This window comes from Stenella coeruleoalba (assembly GCF_951394435.1).
Source record: "Stenella coeruleoalba genome assembly, chromosome: 11".
NCBI classification, from domain to species: Eukaryota; Metazoa; Chordata; class Mammalia; order Artiodactyla; family Delphinidae; genus Stenella; species Stenella coeruleoalba.
This window is the reverse complement of record NC_137157.1, coordinates 45,996,700-46,013,065: the sequence shown is the minus strand read 5'-3', so window position 1 is coordinate 46,013,065 and position 16,366 is coordinate 45,996,700. Positions and strand designations below refer to the sequence as shown.

General features: G+C 39.8%; 1 protein-coding gene across 1 annotated transcript in view; it reads right to left on the bottom strand.

Annotated features, from left to right (window-relative positions):
- The window catches only part of PTPRR (protein tyrosine phosphatase receptor type R), a 378,611-nt gene extending 363,599 nt beyond the window's left edge, over window positions 1-15,012 (bottom strand). Inside the window, exon 1 of the mRNA XM_079937947.1 lies at window positions 14,034-15,012. The gene's annotated coding sequence lies outside the window, so the exon portion shown is untranslated. The remainder of the gene's footprint in view (window positions 1-14,033) is intronic.
- Window positions 15,013-16,366: the final 1,354 nt, after the last annotated feature.

The window sequence follows — 16,366 nt, the reverse complement described above, 5'->3', positions numbered from 1 at the left end:
ATAAATAAATTGATAAATAAATAAATAAACCTTGAGATTACTTCAAGTACATAGTGTCTTATTTCAGCTCTCTACCATATGCAGGCCAGTCCTGGATATTAAACATTTGTTCTATCAGATGTACAAGTACCATCTCAACTTTGCAGCAGAGTGTAGAATGAAACCTGGTATAAAATAAACTAGCTTTCTTGCTAGTTTGTTTGATCTTGATCTTAGGAAAGTCACCTAGCTTTCCTGAGTCCAGTTTACCTATCTATAAATAGGGATAATATGTGCCTAAGAGCATTTTGGGAAGGATTTAATGAGGTAATAAGTAAGTAAGCTAAGAATTATTGAGCAGTTAAGTTGTTCTAAGCACTTTACCTGTAGTTTCTCAAATCATCTTCACAATAAACCCATGAGGTAGGTAAGATTATTATTCCTATTTATAGATACAATCCAAGGGGAGTAAGTAATTTGCCCAAAATTATACAATCAGTAATTGCTGGAACGGAGACAATCCCAGACCACCTGGCTCCCAAGAGCTTATCACACATATAAGGTGCTTGGTTAATCGAAGCTATAATTATCCACAGCAGGGAATATCACAGATTTACTCCTGGACAGCATGGCTTAGGAAATACACGGTGTAGTAGAAGGAGCATAAAACTCAGGACAAAAGTATTTAGATTTGAGTCCTAGATGCATCATATCACTCTATGATCTTTCGCAAGCCACTTAATTGCTCCTAGGTTGTTTCCTTGTGTGGTCAACAAGAATACTTACTCCTAAATCACCTTTTTTTTTTGAGAAAGAAATAAGATACTCTTTTAAAGAATGCCTGTTAGGTCACAGCTGAATAAAGTTGGGAGTTTCGTTTAGCAGAACGTTATTTCTGTTTCCCAATCTGCTTCTGCCCCTCTTTGTTGCAATAGTGCCCTATCTCTTTTCACATCAGGGCCCTGCAACACTCATGAAGGAAAAAGTTACTGATATAAATACCTATCAAGACATAGTCTTTGATTTTTTTTTGAAGTGTATGAAGAGAGAGGTTGGTTAATCTGAAAGAATGCCTTTGTAATAGTGGAATTTCAAGCACTGTTCCATTCATATAAGGGAGCTATTTAAGGCAAAAGAAACTTTCTCAGTGTGCTGGAAATCATAAATCAGACCATGGAGGTCACCTCCAAGTCAGAGGGTACAAACAGGCCCAACCAGTATTGTTTGCCACGCAGTCTTTTTTTTTTTTTTAAAGTGACTATAAATGACTAGAGGTGAAATATGGGCTTAAATGTTCTCGCATCAATTTAAATCCCTGAAGCTTGGCCCCTATCATAGGCTGGTGAGTTTGTCACCCTTACAGATCAGCACCTTTCTAGAGCTTTGGGGAAAGCTCAGTTGCTTAGATGAGCCACAAAGGATTGACTACCATCTGCTGTTTTCATTCATTCAATCCTGTACTTAAAGAAAAAGACCTTAGAATTTACTGTCAATGAGAAAAGTAACAGACCCCTTTGGATCTCCACCTCCAGTCAGTTTTAGCCCACCCAAAAAGTCATTAATATACTTAGACCTATTGTATGCACTGATTTATAGGGTAACGATATTTAACTAGGCTATAACTAAAGCACCTGCACCAGAGACCCACACTCTGTGAAAACTACAGTAACAGGTTTATACTCATGAGATAATCCAGATCGCTTTCCATTAACACCTTCCTTGGCATTCAAACAGCTATGTACAAAGAATCCCTTGAGTGGATCCCCACAGTAGTATTTGCTTGAACAGTTGCTCCAGAACTGACTAGTGTAAGACTGAATTGACGGGCAGGAATTTGAGGATTAAGACTAGGAGGTGAACACCTCCCTGCCAAGCGAATCTCTGGGACACTAGACAGAATTACTATCTTGAGAGACAATCTGTCTAAATAACCACAAGGAAACTGATTCTGCAGGCATCAACTATCACACCTGTTGACAACTGTTATTTATTGAACGCCATCAGCAAAGCCTTTGACTCTACGAAGCATAAAAAAAAACCCCAGTAAAATCTGTGTAATTGAGTCATACACACATACCTTGTGTTGATCTGAGTTTGTCCAAGGAAACTTAGGGGCCTTAGTGCAGGTGAAGAGATCAATGTAAATGCTTTGGGGCAAATGTACCATCCAACTTCCTCTTGTGCAGTCACATAACACTGGTCACTCGGGCCCACTCCTAGCATTCGTGGAGTCCAGAGTAACAGTGCAAACGGAGATCCAGACATCAAAAGTCAAATACCTAACAGACACTAAGCTAACACTCTATTAGGTAACACATGTTCATTTTTGCTAGCTGGACATATAAACCTTCACAGTGGTCTGGAAGCTCAGTTTGAATTTAGGTTTCTCAGACTCCTCAAAGTTCCACGCTAGAACCTGACCTCCAGCCTGCAGTGACTTATCCCACCTTTCGCGAACGCCGTGAGGGGCCCCACCTGCATGTGTGTGGACTCCCCAGCCGGTATGTGCGAACTCAGCCACCCTTTGGCCACATCTCAGCCGAGGGGGGCACACACTGGCAGCATGGGCAATCTTTGGGAGGACTGAGCAGGCAAGAACGGCAGGGGACTCTGAGGTCTGTGGTACATTCCCTTGACTGCTTCAAGGGGACAAACATAGCCAGAGGAGTACCAGTGCAGGACCCTCTAATGTAGGGGGGCCTCTAAAGTGGGGGAGGCTCAAGGTAGGGGTCCTTCTTGCCTCTTCTGCCTAGGTCTTAGGCCTAAAGGCAACACTGGGTCCACCTGGAGCCAAATCATAGTACTTGATTCATACTTTCCCCTGCAGTGTTGGGAATGACGGCACTGCATAAAGCCACAATTCTTGCTTGATCCACAGAATTCACAGAAGCCTGTGTGGTTTTAGGCCTCTCCAAGAATTTTAGATGATCTGAAATCTGAACTACTTTGCAAGAAATCTAAGGCCCATGGATGATCCTGGGCTTAAGAGACACTCTAAGCGTTTTCCCAGGAAAGTAATGTCCCTACAGCTAGTTGTCTCAGCCCAGCCCTTTCACCTTCACTCCACTTGGAGTAAGTAAACACTTGACTCAGGTGTTTCACGATCTGGGTCAGAATCAACCCAACGTCTCAGGGTGTAAACTATGCTTCTTCCCAGGATTTTGCCCCCCTTTTATTAATCAACTGAGAAGTTACAGTTATTTGTATTGATTGTGTAAGTTTTCTATTTTTCACACACACTTTCCCAGAGCCAAGTAATGTTTATTATTTTCTCCCTCACAGTGAAAAATGCAGTGCCTTTCTTAAAATATGCTATTAGAAAGGGTTAGCTCAGGGACTTCCCTGGCGGTCCAGTGGTTGAGACTCAGCCTTCCAGTGCAGGGTGTGTGGGTTCAATCCCTGGTAAGAAAGCTGGGATCCCACATGCCTTGTGGCCAAAAAACCAAGACGTGAAACAGAAGTGTGGTAAATTCAATAAAGACTTTAAAAATGGTCCACGTCAAAAAAATCTTAAAAAAAAAAAAAAAGGGTTCACTGAGTTACTTTTAAAGAATGGAATAAAATATAATTATCTAGTCTTCTTTTAAAAGCATTGCACATATCTTTATTTAAAGTATTATTTGTAGGGGAACTTGGAGATTATCAATCTAACCTTCTCACTTCACATGACAGAAACTGAGGCCCAGAGTAGTCAGAAAACCTATGTAAGGTCATGCGGCACAATTCACGGCAGAACTGAATCAAGTCCAGAGTCCTGTGTGCTTTGCTGGCCCCAGTCAATGACAATTTTAATACATCATATGACTTGACTTTAGAAGGAGGAAAAGAGAGGGATTAGGGAAATTGGCCAGGGGAGCCCTGGTCAATTTGGGTGAATAGGCCATGGATCTTGGGCTCTTGCCATTTCACCATTTTTTCCTTTTTGTCTGTACCTCCTACACGGAGGTGGTGGTAGGGAGAGGGCATCACTAGTTCTGTTCAGAAATTTGAAACTTTGGAGAAAAAAAATCACCAGCAAATGACTGAGAAACGATAACTCATTATGAGGCCAATAACTCATCATGACCGAATAAGACAGCTTATTGCTCAAATAAACAAATATTTATGTTTCAATGGCTTAACACAACAAAAGTGTATTTCTTGCTCATGTACCAGTACAGTGAGAATGTTCCTGGTTGTGGACGATGTTTAGGAACCCAGACTCCCTTCCACCTTGTGGATCCATCATTCCCAAGGGCCTCTGAGATCTCTTCAAGACTCAAAACTCATCTGCTGTCTAAAGTCTCTACCCCATATGCTCCATCAGTTCTGCTCACACTTCATTGGTGAGAACTAGTCATGAGGCCACACCTTGATATATGGAGGGGGTGAGATGGGAGGAGGCTGGCAGATGCTGTCAATGACAGGGCAGCCCTTTCCCAGGGGTAAGTCCACCATATGGAAAGGGAAGCATGTATTTTTGGTAGACGGCTAGGCATCTCTACCACATTAATAAACATCATCTTGAATAGAAAGTAGAAGGTGAAAGGTCTTCAAATAGAAAACCTTCTAATTAATGACTATGCCTTAGAGTTCTAAACGTATGGACTCATTCAAAGAATTAAGTAGCTTAGGATCTGCCATGTAGAAGGAAGTATCACTGGTCTTTGACCGAACAGTCTCCTAATATACAAGTTAAAGGAAATGTTATTGTGCTAAGGTTGTAGCTATACATATATTAAGTTTCAGATGGATTCTAGAAAGCAGTAAGACTCAAGAATGATGAAATAAACTTGAAGATAATTAGTGTCCCAAATGTTCTTGAGGACATTTAGAAAAACAGGATTCTAGAATATCTACCTTTAGTTCAGGCAATGATTTATTTTTACTTTCTCCATCCCTGAGTTTTATAGATATAAAATGGTAATAGTAATCACAACTTATGTCAAATCTTTCTAATGTCTTAACCTTGTGGTTTCAGTGTTACAGAACTTGAGATAGATGAGAAAGTTCCAAGAAGATGATGGCAGTCAATAAGATCAAATGATGCACTAAATAGAAACACGACACAGACTGAGAAAAGGTCATTGGCTTTGAATATTGAGACACCACTGGAATGCTGTGAGAAATGAGTGTTGATGGAGGAAAGAAATTGAGAATTAGCATGCAGTAAGAAAATGAATTAATATCTTATAAGAAAAAAAAATCAAAGAGTATATACCAGCAGTTCCCCAACACAGCTGCTCATGAGAATGATATGGAGAACTTTTTTCAAATAGACTCTGCTGTCCCCACCCACTAGAAAAATCTGATTATGCAGATCTGGGAAAGAAACGTGCATTTTTACCAAATACTTCAGATGACTCTGTTAGCCTCGCTAAAAACTATGACATAAGATAACAAGGCGGGAAGGAAGAATTATTTGTTAAGGAAAGTGGAAAAAGTAGAATGTTTTCAAGAGAAGGAAAGGAGCAGTGAGCAACGAGAAAGAAAATTAAACTGGAAGAAAAAGGTAAGAGACAGTGGTTTAAGGCCAAAGTCACATGCACACATGTGAAAAGGTACACCTAAAGCATGGGTGGAAAGGGTAACATTTGGAAAGGACGGCAGATCTCTATTTGAAGACATAAAATAAGGAACTTAAAGTTTCCATCACATTTTGAGGCAAAGAGAAAGTGTCTGATAGATGGCCTTGATCTTCAAGGAGAGTAAGGGATAAGCTACTGAGGAAAATCCTGGTTCAGTTGGAGTCTGGAGCTCGAGGACCATGGAGAGATTTGAAACAGCCACTGGGCAGACTGGTCTAAGGAGCCACGTAAGCCAACACGAGGGGAATAAAAAATATTTATAAACTGGGTTTGAGTTTTATGGTAAGGAAATTCTGTGCTTTAAATAGGCTTCAAGTGCTGAACTTAGATTAAAAGGAGTAAAACCGAAAAGAATCAAAGGTGACTTAAAGTCTACTAGTAGCCCTAACATAGTTAAGGAGACCTTTATAAAGAACTTCTTGTAGACTGTTTTGCTCTTCCATGCATCTTTCCACCAACATTTGCACTGAACGTTTCCTCTGCCTCAAACATTCTGCTCTCCCCAGCACCTGGGCCACCTTAGAAGGTAGGGGCCACTTTAGCAGGGTCTCGCACAAATGGTACCTTATCACAGAAACCTTCCTTGATCACCCATATAAAATAGGACCTACCCTCCTATTAGTTTCTCTCTCTCTCGTAATCTGCTTTTTGTCTATAGATTCATCATCACCTGACACATTACACATTTATCTGTTTATCCACTGTTCTTTTCCACCCCAACTAAAATATAAGTTACACGGGAGCAGAACTTGATTTGTTTTGCTCTTTGCAAAATACTCAATGCATAAAAGAATGCCCAGCACATAGGAGGTACTAACAAAAAACTTGTTAAATAAGTAAACAAAATTTTTGCAACTACTGCCAGAGCTAGCCCAGACACTTTTACGCAATAGACACTCAGGGAAATTTGATCAACGTATTAATAAATTAATGAGTAATTATGGTAGTCAGCTTTCAAGATGACTCCCAATGGATGCCCTTATGCAGTCCCCTTCATAATAAATAGGGCTCACTTGAACAACAAACAGGATTTTGTGGAAATGATGGTATGTGACTTTCAAGGCTAAGTCCTAAAAGACATTACAGCTTCCATCTTGACTTCCTGGATCATTTGCAGTGATCTCTGGGGGAAGACGGTTGCCATATATTGAGGACACTCAGCCAGCCTTAGGGAAAGGTCCACATAGTGAGGACCAGAAACCTCTTGCCAACAGCCAGCACCAATACACCAGCCATGTGGCCGCCCTGGAAATGGATCCTGCAGCCTCAGTCAGACCTTCACATGACCGTACCCTGGCCAACATCCTGACTGTGGCATCAAGAGACACCCTGAGCCAGAAACACCTGGCTCAGCTGCTCCCAAAGTTCTGAATTACCTAAACTGTGTGAGATAATGTTTACTATGATTTTAGCCACTAAGTTTTGAGATAATTTGTTATACAGCAATAGATAATTAATACAGTGCCTTAGAAACGATTTTCAAAACATGGTCCTTTCCATTTATGTTTAATGCAAGGACAGTTCCATCATTTTATAAAGTGCACATCTCCCCCCAAAAGCCAAACACCTGATGAAGCAGCAGGTTGATTTTCCAAACAATTATTTTAATGGATTTTGAAGTATATTTCATGCCCTATTACTGACAAGACTATCAGCCCCATGAAAAACCTAGTACGTGTATATAACATGAATTCTTAGCAGGATGGTCATTTAAAGTTTCTCAACACCCAGATTCTACCAATACTCTTCTAGCCCACAATCCTAGAGATTCTTACCCAAAGGAGTACTAAAGTTTTGGCTACATCATCACTTTCGACATTCGGCTTTTTGTTTGTTTGTTTTCTTTGCCAAAGGATAAGAGAAGAACAACAATGACAAAACCCCCTTGATTTTATAATTTACTATATGTTTTTTTATGAATGAATGTGCTCATTTTCCCCACAGAGAGGAATATATGAGTGTATTCCTTCGTGTGTGTTAAAAAAAAAAAGGGAAAAAAAGGTGCCTTGGCAAATGTGTTCAACATCTGACTCCGTGTGCACGTGCTATCGGGAAAAATGGTAACGCCTTCAAATGAAGGCCTGGCAGGTGTGATGCTTGAAAGCTAAGGAGATGCAGACTGTAGTTAAAATTCCAACACTCAGAATTCTAACAAGCACAGGCTATTGTCACGAGGTGGGAAGAATTACCGGGTAAGCATTACGGTGGAGAGTAGAAAATTCTGGTGCACGTGTGGACGCAGGAGCAGAAGGCATGAATCCTCGAAGCCCCCTAAGAATGAGGCCGTCATGGCTGAGAAAAGCATAAGTGAGCTGAAAATCAGAGAATCACAAATTCATAAATAATGAGAATGAAAAGAGTTTCTTAGATTGCAAGTCAGTTTGCTCTATCTTCCAAGGAAAGAGTCACATGACAATCGAATGCTTTGAGCAATTAGAAAAGGAATGTTCTACCTTTCCTTTCTAGGACCATCTACCTCCTGGTCACAAGCAACTGACAGAAAGTAAAAACAGAGCATTTACCACGGATTGGAGCGAAGACAGAGATGGGTCAGTGAAGTGTGATTCAAAGGAAAGGAGAGGAAGTACAATGATGGGACTGCATTAGGGCTGTGTACTTAGATGGCATGGAGGGTACAGTGCAGTGGAATAAAGCCAGACATGCAGGGAAAGGTCAAATTAAGGATGATTTGAGGTGAACACCCGAGCAGTTGCATTTTCATTCTCTGTGCAACTGAGAGTCACCAGAACTTTTAAAGCAATTTAAAAATTATATTTGCTGGGCTTCCCTGGTGACACAGTGGTTGAGAGTCCGCCTGCCGATGCAGGGGACGCAGGTTCGTGCCCCGGTCCTGGAAGATCCCACATGCCGCGGAGCAGCTGGGCCCGTGAGCCATGGCCGCTGAGCCTGCGTGTCCGGAGCCTGTGCTCCGCAATGGGAGAGGCCACAACAGTGAGAGGCCTGTGTATCGCGAAGAAAAACAAACAAAATTATATTTGCTAAAGTAACCTCAATTGATATAGATAAACATCCCTTTGATAACTCTAGAAGATAAAGTGTTACAAACAGAGACTGTACAAAGGGTTGAACAACCAGTTCCCTTACACTCACTCTTTAGGTTTTGTTTTATAGATAAGCTAAGAGCTCATATATCTAGACCAGAGGGAGCCAGAGCTTTAACATTAGATGAAAGAAAAGTGGGAACAGAGACACTTGTCTCTCAAAGTGAGTTTTTCCAATTGTAAACACAGTAAAATCTCAAGTGAACAGTAACAGAAAGTAGTATCTAATCTATAATACATGAATTGCAGATCAGGGGAAAAGCAGGTGGGAAGACCCTGTCCTGTTAAATAAGCCACCTCAGCCTTTGCTCCGCACGGCACCAACGTCTACAGACCACGATCCCAGTGAAGACAGAGAGCTTTGATAGCTTCGTGAAACCAGGGTCAACCATCAGTTTGGACTAGCGAGATTCCAGAGAAACAAGGTGTTCTCTTGTAAAAGAAAAGGAGAGAGGGTGGTGCAGAGAGAGAGGGAGGGAGGGAGGGAGGGTGGGAGGGAGGGAGAGAGAAAGGGAAATTGGGAAGCCAGAGGGCTTCTCTTTATTAATCTTGTTCCTTGACCTTCTCCAGGTTTCCAAGTTTAGATCATAGTTCCATCATTTTCTAGCTGCCAGATCTTGGAATGCTTACCATGCTTCATAAAGTAAAAGACTCCATTAATTGTAAAACACACTTTTATCTTATGTGACACTAAGAAAGAACAAAAATGCAGCTAACTATGACCTATATTAATTGTAAAGTGAATCTCTATTTCAGAGAAGTTAAAATGGAGGGGGAAAAAGCACCTTGGAATCAACAGAAGCATTGAGTAAACTGACAGACAATGCTGTATGATGTGAAGAACCCAGATTTCAGTGTCAGGAAAACCCAGGTTCAAATCATGGCTCAGCCACTAACTAGCTCTGTGGCTTTCAGAAGTTTTCCACTCTGAGGCTTATTTTGCTCTAGTACAAAGTGGAGATTGTAACATCAATCTTTTGGTGTTTTTATGTAGATTCAACATGATCTATATAACTATCTAGTAGCAGCAGTAACATAGGAAGGGCTCAAGACTTCTAACTATTCAGACTTTTTTATGTATTAATAAACTGAAATGAAACAAGCCATCATAAAATCATCAGAATGAACAGGTGCTTGTTTAATGCTACCAGACTGAAGACTGCCTATTCATCAGTGAGATCACAGTGAGATTTACTCCTTCCCTGAAAAGAAAACAGAATGAAACATGGAAAAACCACAGGGCAGTTCTGCTCTCTGTGAGCCTCCCCTTAGCTCCATAAAGTAAGGGCATGATAGAGCAGGCCCTGGATAAATAATTCTTTAGGGCTCTAGGCAATTAATAAGGAAAACTACTCTCATGGAAACACATTGTGCATGAGTTTTTCTCCATATTTCCAAAGGTCACTAGAACAATCCATTTGTTCTCTAGTCTATCATCCTAATAATTCATGTAAAAATTAAAACAGATATTGCTCCATCAAAGAAATGTTCTAGTTTGACACTGATATGAGTTAAATCTCCTCATCCTTAAAGTAAGAAACAGCCTTCAATTCTGTCCTAGATTTCTGTAAGATAATTGATTGGTAGTAAAATTAAGATATAATAGATGCATGGCATTTTATAGATGCAGTTTCAGGCGGTCTTAAGCTACCCCGAAGGTTTACAGTAGTTTTTTTTTTTTAATTTTGCTGAGAAATTAATGTGAATCTCATGAGTCGTAAGGCTGGTGTGCTATAGCTGGTGAGTCCAGCACAGCCAGGATCTCAACTTCTTTGACCGCTCACCCTTATTAATAAAACATTTTGAGCTTGGTGTCTCTCTCTCTCTCCCCTCCCCCTTCCCTTTCTCCTTCCATATCCCTCTTTGGAGAACACCGGTCTAGTAAACTGTCTAGTGTAACATCTCAGTGGGCCTGGATTATTCTGTATTCAAGCATTCACAAACTGGCTGCCTCTGGGGTTAATCAGCCTGCTGACATATTTTGTTTGGTTTTCGTGGCACTTAAAAATCTAGGCAAAGTTTAAAAACTGAAAGAAGTCAGATTCTTTTTAATTAAAAAAAGAAAATATTTACAGCTTCTCTTAAAAAATTCCTATGTGGCAAGAATTAGCTGGACGTGTACTCTTCAGTTTGCCACACTCCTTACTCTGTATTATTCCCAGATGAAACCAGGTTAAGTTGCCTTTTATTATTACACTTGATTCATTATGTTTCTTAAAGTAAAAGAATATTCATCTGAATTTTTTAAAATGGTTCTCTTTTTTCATTTATATCAACTGCCAGTGTTTTTCAAGCATTTAAATCTGCCTCTCCTGTTTTACTCGTCATTGTTTATTCAGCATTTCCTGAGAAGTAATAAAGTTTTGTTTCTTGGTGGAATATGGTCCTGAAAAGAAAGCCAATTGCTAGTGCTGGTAATGGTAATGAAAAAAAAGTGAATGGTTCTTGGCCAAAAATTATAAGGAAGTTTAGAACGGAATGTTTAATTAAGCTCTCAAGATGTCACATTATAGTTTTGTTATACTTTATTGAATTATACAAAAAATTAAATAATCTAGTATTTTTTGCAAATTTGAGAGTTCTTTAAGTTCTTAGGACATGCCTCTAAGTTTGCTTAAATGTCTTGGGTTACAGGTCCTGTTCCTTATACCTGAATTTTTAAATTCAATGTCTGGTCACATTAAAAACAAAGTTTATCAGTAGTCACCGAGGTTGTATAATCTATTACATTATGTCAGGGCTGGGAAAACATTCATCAATATAAAATCATGATATTAAAATTATTCCTCTCATCTACTCAGGCTCATTGTTACAGCTATTGCTCTGGTTGCCTGCTCAAAGCACTTTATCCATTCATCAAACGGAGTGAAACAAGCCATAAAGCATCCCACATAGTCATGGAGTTTTCTTAGAACAAAGACTGGCCCAATGTTTCCTATGGGAAACAACCTGTGAAAATTCTTCACAAAGTAAGGAAGCTATAATTTTCATCGCACCTCCTGATTCACAAAGATGATGTCATCAATCAACAGTTCTCTTTAGTAAACTGTTGAAATATGCTGTGGGAAACTATTCCACATCACATAATGAGCCAAAAGATTATTGAAAAAATAGTGTTTTGCTTCCAGAATTATAGGACCATCCGATTCTCTAAAATAAAGCCCCAAATCCATAACATGGCCTGTTAGGTCCTTCATGCTCTGGTGCCCTCTTATCTCCGCAGGCAAGTCATCCCTTCCATGATCACCACCACCATCTCCACCGCTACCTCCATGACAACACATACAACACCACACACACACACAGCTTTCACAAAAACACACTCCAAGATTCCACCTCACCTGTTCTCAGGCTTTACATAAAAGTCATCCTTTTGACATTTTGGAAGTACCCAACCCTAAAGATACCTCTTCTCATTTAGGGAACTCTGTTGTATTTCTGCTGTCAGGAGTTGACCTTGACTTTTCTAATTCTTGAAGGAAACCAACTGCTAATAATTCTACTGACAATGCCAGATGTGCAAACTTTTCTTTGTATCTTCTAAGTTCTCAGCTATTGGCCTACATTGCCTTCCAGGTTCTTATGTGCTATGAAAGTGAGAAGGATTTTAAAGCTTGCTTGGTAAAAAGTGCAAATTTTGCTACAGAATCCAAACCTAACACAAATCACGCATTTGTCCACTACCTTGACACTTCCTTCAAAACACAGGGAAGTTGCATGAACAACTTTGTTTCATCATCGCATGCCCATAATTTGCTGGGCCCTACTACAAAATGAAAATGTGAGACGCCTTGTTCAAAAAGCAGGGGAAAAGTACAATAAAAGCACAAAAATATACAAAAATAGAACTACCATATGATCCAGCAATTTCACTTCCAGAGAAAATGAAAACACTAATTCAAAAAGATACATGCACCCCAATGTTCATAGCAGCATTATTTACAATAGCCAAGGTACTGAAGCAACCTAAGTTTCCATCAGCAGACGAATGGATAAAGAAGATGTGGTGTATACATACAATGGAATGTTAGCCATTAAAAAAAATGAAATTCTGCCCTTTGCAACAACATGGACGGACCTAGAGGGTATTATGTTTAGTGAAATAAGTCAGACAGAGAAAGACAAATACTGTATTATTTCACTTATATGTGGAATCTAAAAAATAAAACAAATGAATAAATATGACAAAACAGAAACAGACTCACAGATACAGAGAACAAACTACTGGTTACCAGTGGGGAAAGGGATTGGGGGAGGGGCAAAATAGAGGGAGAGGATTAGAGGTACAAATTACTATGTACAAAAAATAAGATACAAGGATATATTGTACAGCACAGGGAAATATAGCATTATTTTATAATAACTTTAAATGGAATATAATTGATAAAAATACTGAATCAGTACGTTGCAACTATTATTTTTGTAAATAAACTATACTTCAATTTTAAAAAATGCACAAAAAGTTTTCTCTTAAAACTATGTTAAAAGTATGTTAATATTTATAAAACGTAACAAGGATAATAGTGATATATGAGTCCCAGCATAAACTTACAAATTGCAAAAAAATCAGTTTGGCTTATAATTTTATATGATAAAATTTAAAATAATATTTTATATTATATCTTGATTAATTGTAATCTTGGATTACAAGATTACTGAAACTTGGATTGCTGAAACTACTTTTATTAGTTCATTAAAATTATACAGTTAGCAACTTAATTTTCAATTGATATAATTGAAAGTGATGTCAGCTACTCTTGGCAAATGGAATACCACAGATTTGGTAATTTTTAATTTGGTAATTTTTAATTTAGAGAAAGATCCTTCTGCTAATGCAACTGTTAATAGAGCTGTTAAGAATATTTTATAGACTGTGACAAGAAAGAAATAAATTTTGGATAAATTATTTCAAAATATAAATTTTAGTACATCTAGAACTAATGATTCTTGTGGAGCAATTTTCCGGAAAGATTTAATTCTTCACACGTACCAGTTTCACGTAAGTCTGAATTTAGATGTAAATATAAATTTATACAACGGCATTTTAACGTTTCCTCTGACACTTCCTGTAACTTGTGGAGTTTGTACCAAAACCCGAAACTGGCTTCATGACTTTCGCATAGTTCAAAAGTGCCTCTTTATGCATTCTATCTCCAGTCACGAGGAATTTTTAAAACTGTCTTCCTCTTAATAATTGGTTCATCCAAAGTTTTATTCGAAAATAGCATTGTTTTCCAATGGCTGTGACGATCTTTAAATTTAATTTCTAAGTCTACAAATGCAGAATTTGTTTTGCAATCACAGAAGTTTTCAAAACCAGAGATTATGAAATCTTTGGAGAATTCTGGCAACTCCCTGATTATGCTTTACTGGGCTATCCATGTGAACAATTTTATTTTGTAATATTTGCTGATTAGCTTATTACCTGAGTGCCAGCAGGTCCTGTCCCAATGCTCAGGCCTGAAAGTTAATACATTTGCAGACGCCACACGAAGGAGACTGGCCACGGGAACGACAGGCAAGCAGGCCTCCCATGCTGTCGTGCCGCTGCTCCCAAGTGGAGCCCTCCTCTCTCCTGGGGTCCAGGGTGCTGCGGCGGCCACTGCTGCTGCATTCAAGGGCCCCATCAGTGCGGAGCCAGGTTCCAGCCTCAGCTGCCTCCTCTGAACCCCCGGGCGCCCGGACTGGCCCAAGGCGCATGAACGCTGGGCGTGCCTGGTCCGCCGCTCCGGGCCGCGAGGGCCTCGCCCCTCCTGTACGTACGCTGCGTTCAGTGCCACGCCTCTGCTTGTGCGCATGCTCCAGTGTCCCTTCGGACTTCGCCTACAAAACTCGAGTTCAGACACAGTGAACACTTAGATGGTGCCAGCAGAGCGTTAACCAGACACAGGGCCCCTTCTGAGAGCAGGGCCTTGTAGGACTGCCCAGGTTGCCCACCTATGAAGCCACCCTGCTAGTACGCTGTGCGTTATACCAACGCCCTTGGGTCTCAGTCCATCAGCAATTCCCAAACCATGTTCTGCAGAAGAGGGGCTCTGTGAAGAGGTGGCAATGGGAAATGCTGCTTGGGTCCCCACCCTGGGATTCCGAGTGCACATTAGTAAATTACAGGCTCTGGAAATCCTGAATTAAAGGCACAATCTCGTTTAACCCATCCTTTCTGAAACCTGTCTGGCACCAGAATCCTATTTACATAAAATACCTCTGCATATGTTGGGAGATGTCAGTAGCCCATAGAATAAAAATTTTTAAATGCTGTGCTAGGCTGTAGTCCAGTCTTCATTCAAAAAACCCTAAAGGCTCTTTTCATTTTTATCCTCTACCTCAGAATAGGCATTCTATTTAAACCACTATCTTATAAGGATAAAGTAAACTAAGTCTATCAAGGCTTAATATAATATATAAAAGTGTAAGAAAGTCTATTTTGTTTGGTAATAATAAAATTTTAATTATTTTAAAATAATGTTTTTATCCTAAAAGTCATATAGCAGTTATTGCCCCTCTAGACTAAAAATTACATGATATCAGGTTATTCTGCTCTATAGAAGGAGTTATTTTTAATCTCACACAAGTGATTTTTGTTAAACAGAGTTATATAAAGCAACTGAAAATACATTCATTAACGACAGGTCCATTGAATTTATTCCTGAGGTCAATAAAACATTCAAGCTCACAGACAATTTCATTGAAAATTTTAAAAAATGTAAATCAGGTTATATCTGTTCCTTCTTAAAATCTTCAATGGCTTCTCACTTCTAGGGAAAAGTACAAACTTCTTAAGATGGCCTACAATGCTTTGCATATTTTAAAAACACCTACCTTGCCTGCCTCACTTGTACCACTCCTCTCCTCATTTACCATATATCAGCCATACTGGCTTTCATTCATTCATTCCACAAATATTTATTGACATACTAGAGAAAATATGCCAAAGGAATAAGGACTATGTCTTCAATAAAACAAATGAATATGGAATCTCTAATACAATGTCAGGTAGAGGTAAATACTATAAAGAAAAATAAAACAGGCAAGTGGCAGCAGGGTGCTTTTTTAGTTAGGGTGCTCGGGACCTTTCTGAGGAGGAGACTTTTTAAAAGACACCTAAGTGAGGTGAAGGCACAGCCATGCACAGACCCAGGGGAACAGCATTAAAGGTAGAGCTCGGGGCATGCACTGCACCTTGTGAGGAACAAGATGAATCTTGGGGACAGATGAAGGAAGGTGAGAGTAGCATAAGATGGTAAATGAAAAGTAGGCAGGGCCAGAAAAGGTAGGACAGCATGTGAGTTGGAGTCCAAATGTCACAGGAAGTCCTTGCAGGGTTTTGAACGCGGAAGTCCCAGGATCTGATTGATGCTTAGAAGCTACGCTTTGCTCGTGCTTGCAGCATAGACTGAGGCAGTGCAAAGGTGGAGACAGAGAGAGAAGTCAGAAAGCTCTTGCTTTGGCCTGAAGGTGGTGATTTAGACCCAGGCAGCTGGAGAAGAGCTGTTGAAAAGCAGCTGTGTGCGGGGATGTTTTAAATGCATATCCATCAGAATTTGCTAAGGGAGTGAATGTGAGAGCAACAGAAGACTTAAATATCCAAGGTTTGGGGGTCTAACCAGCTAAGCAAATAGCGATGCTAAAATGCCAAACATTGGAGGAAGAGCAGGTTTTAGGAGAAAAAGTCAAGAGCTGTGTTTTGTCCTTGGTGAGTTGGAGCTGTCTATTAGACATCCAGGTGAAGATGTCACCTTGACAACTAGATAGAAGAGA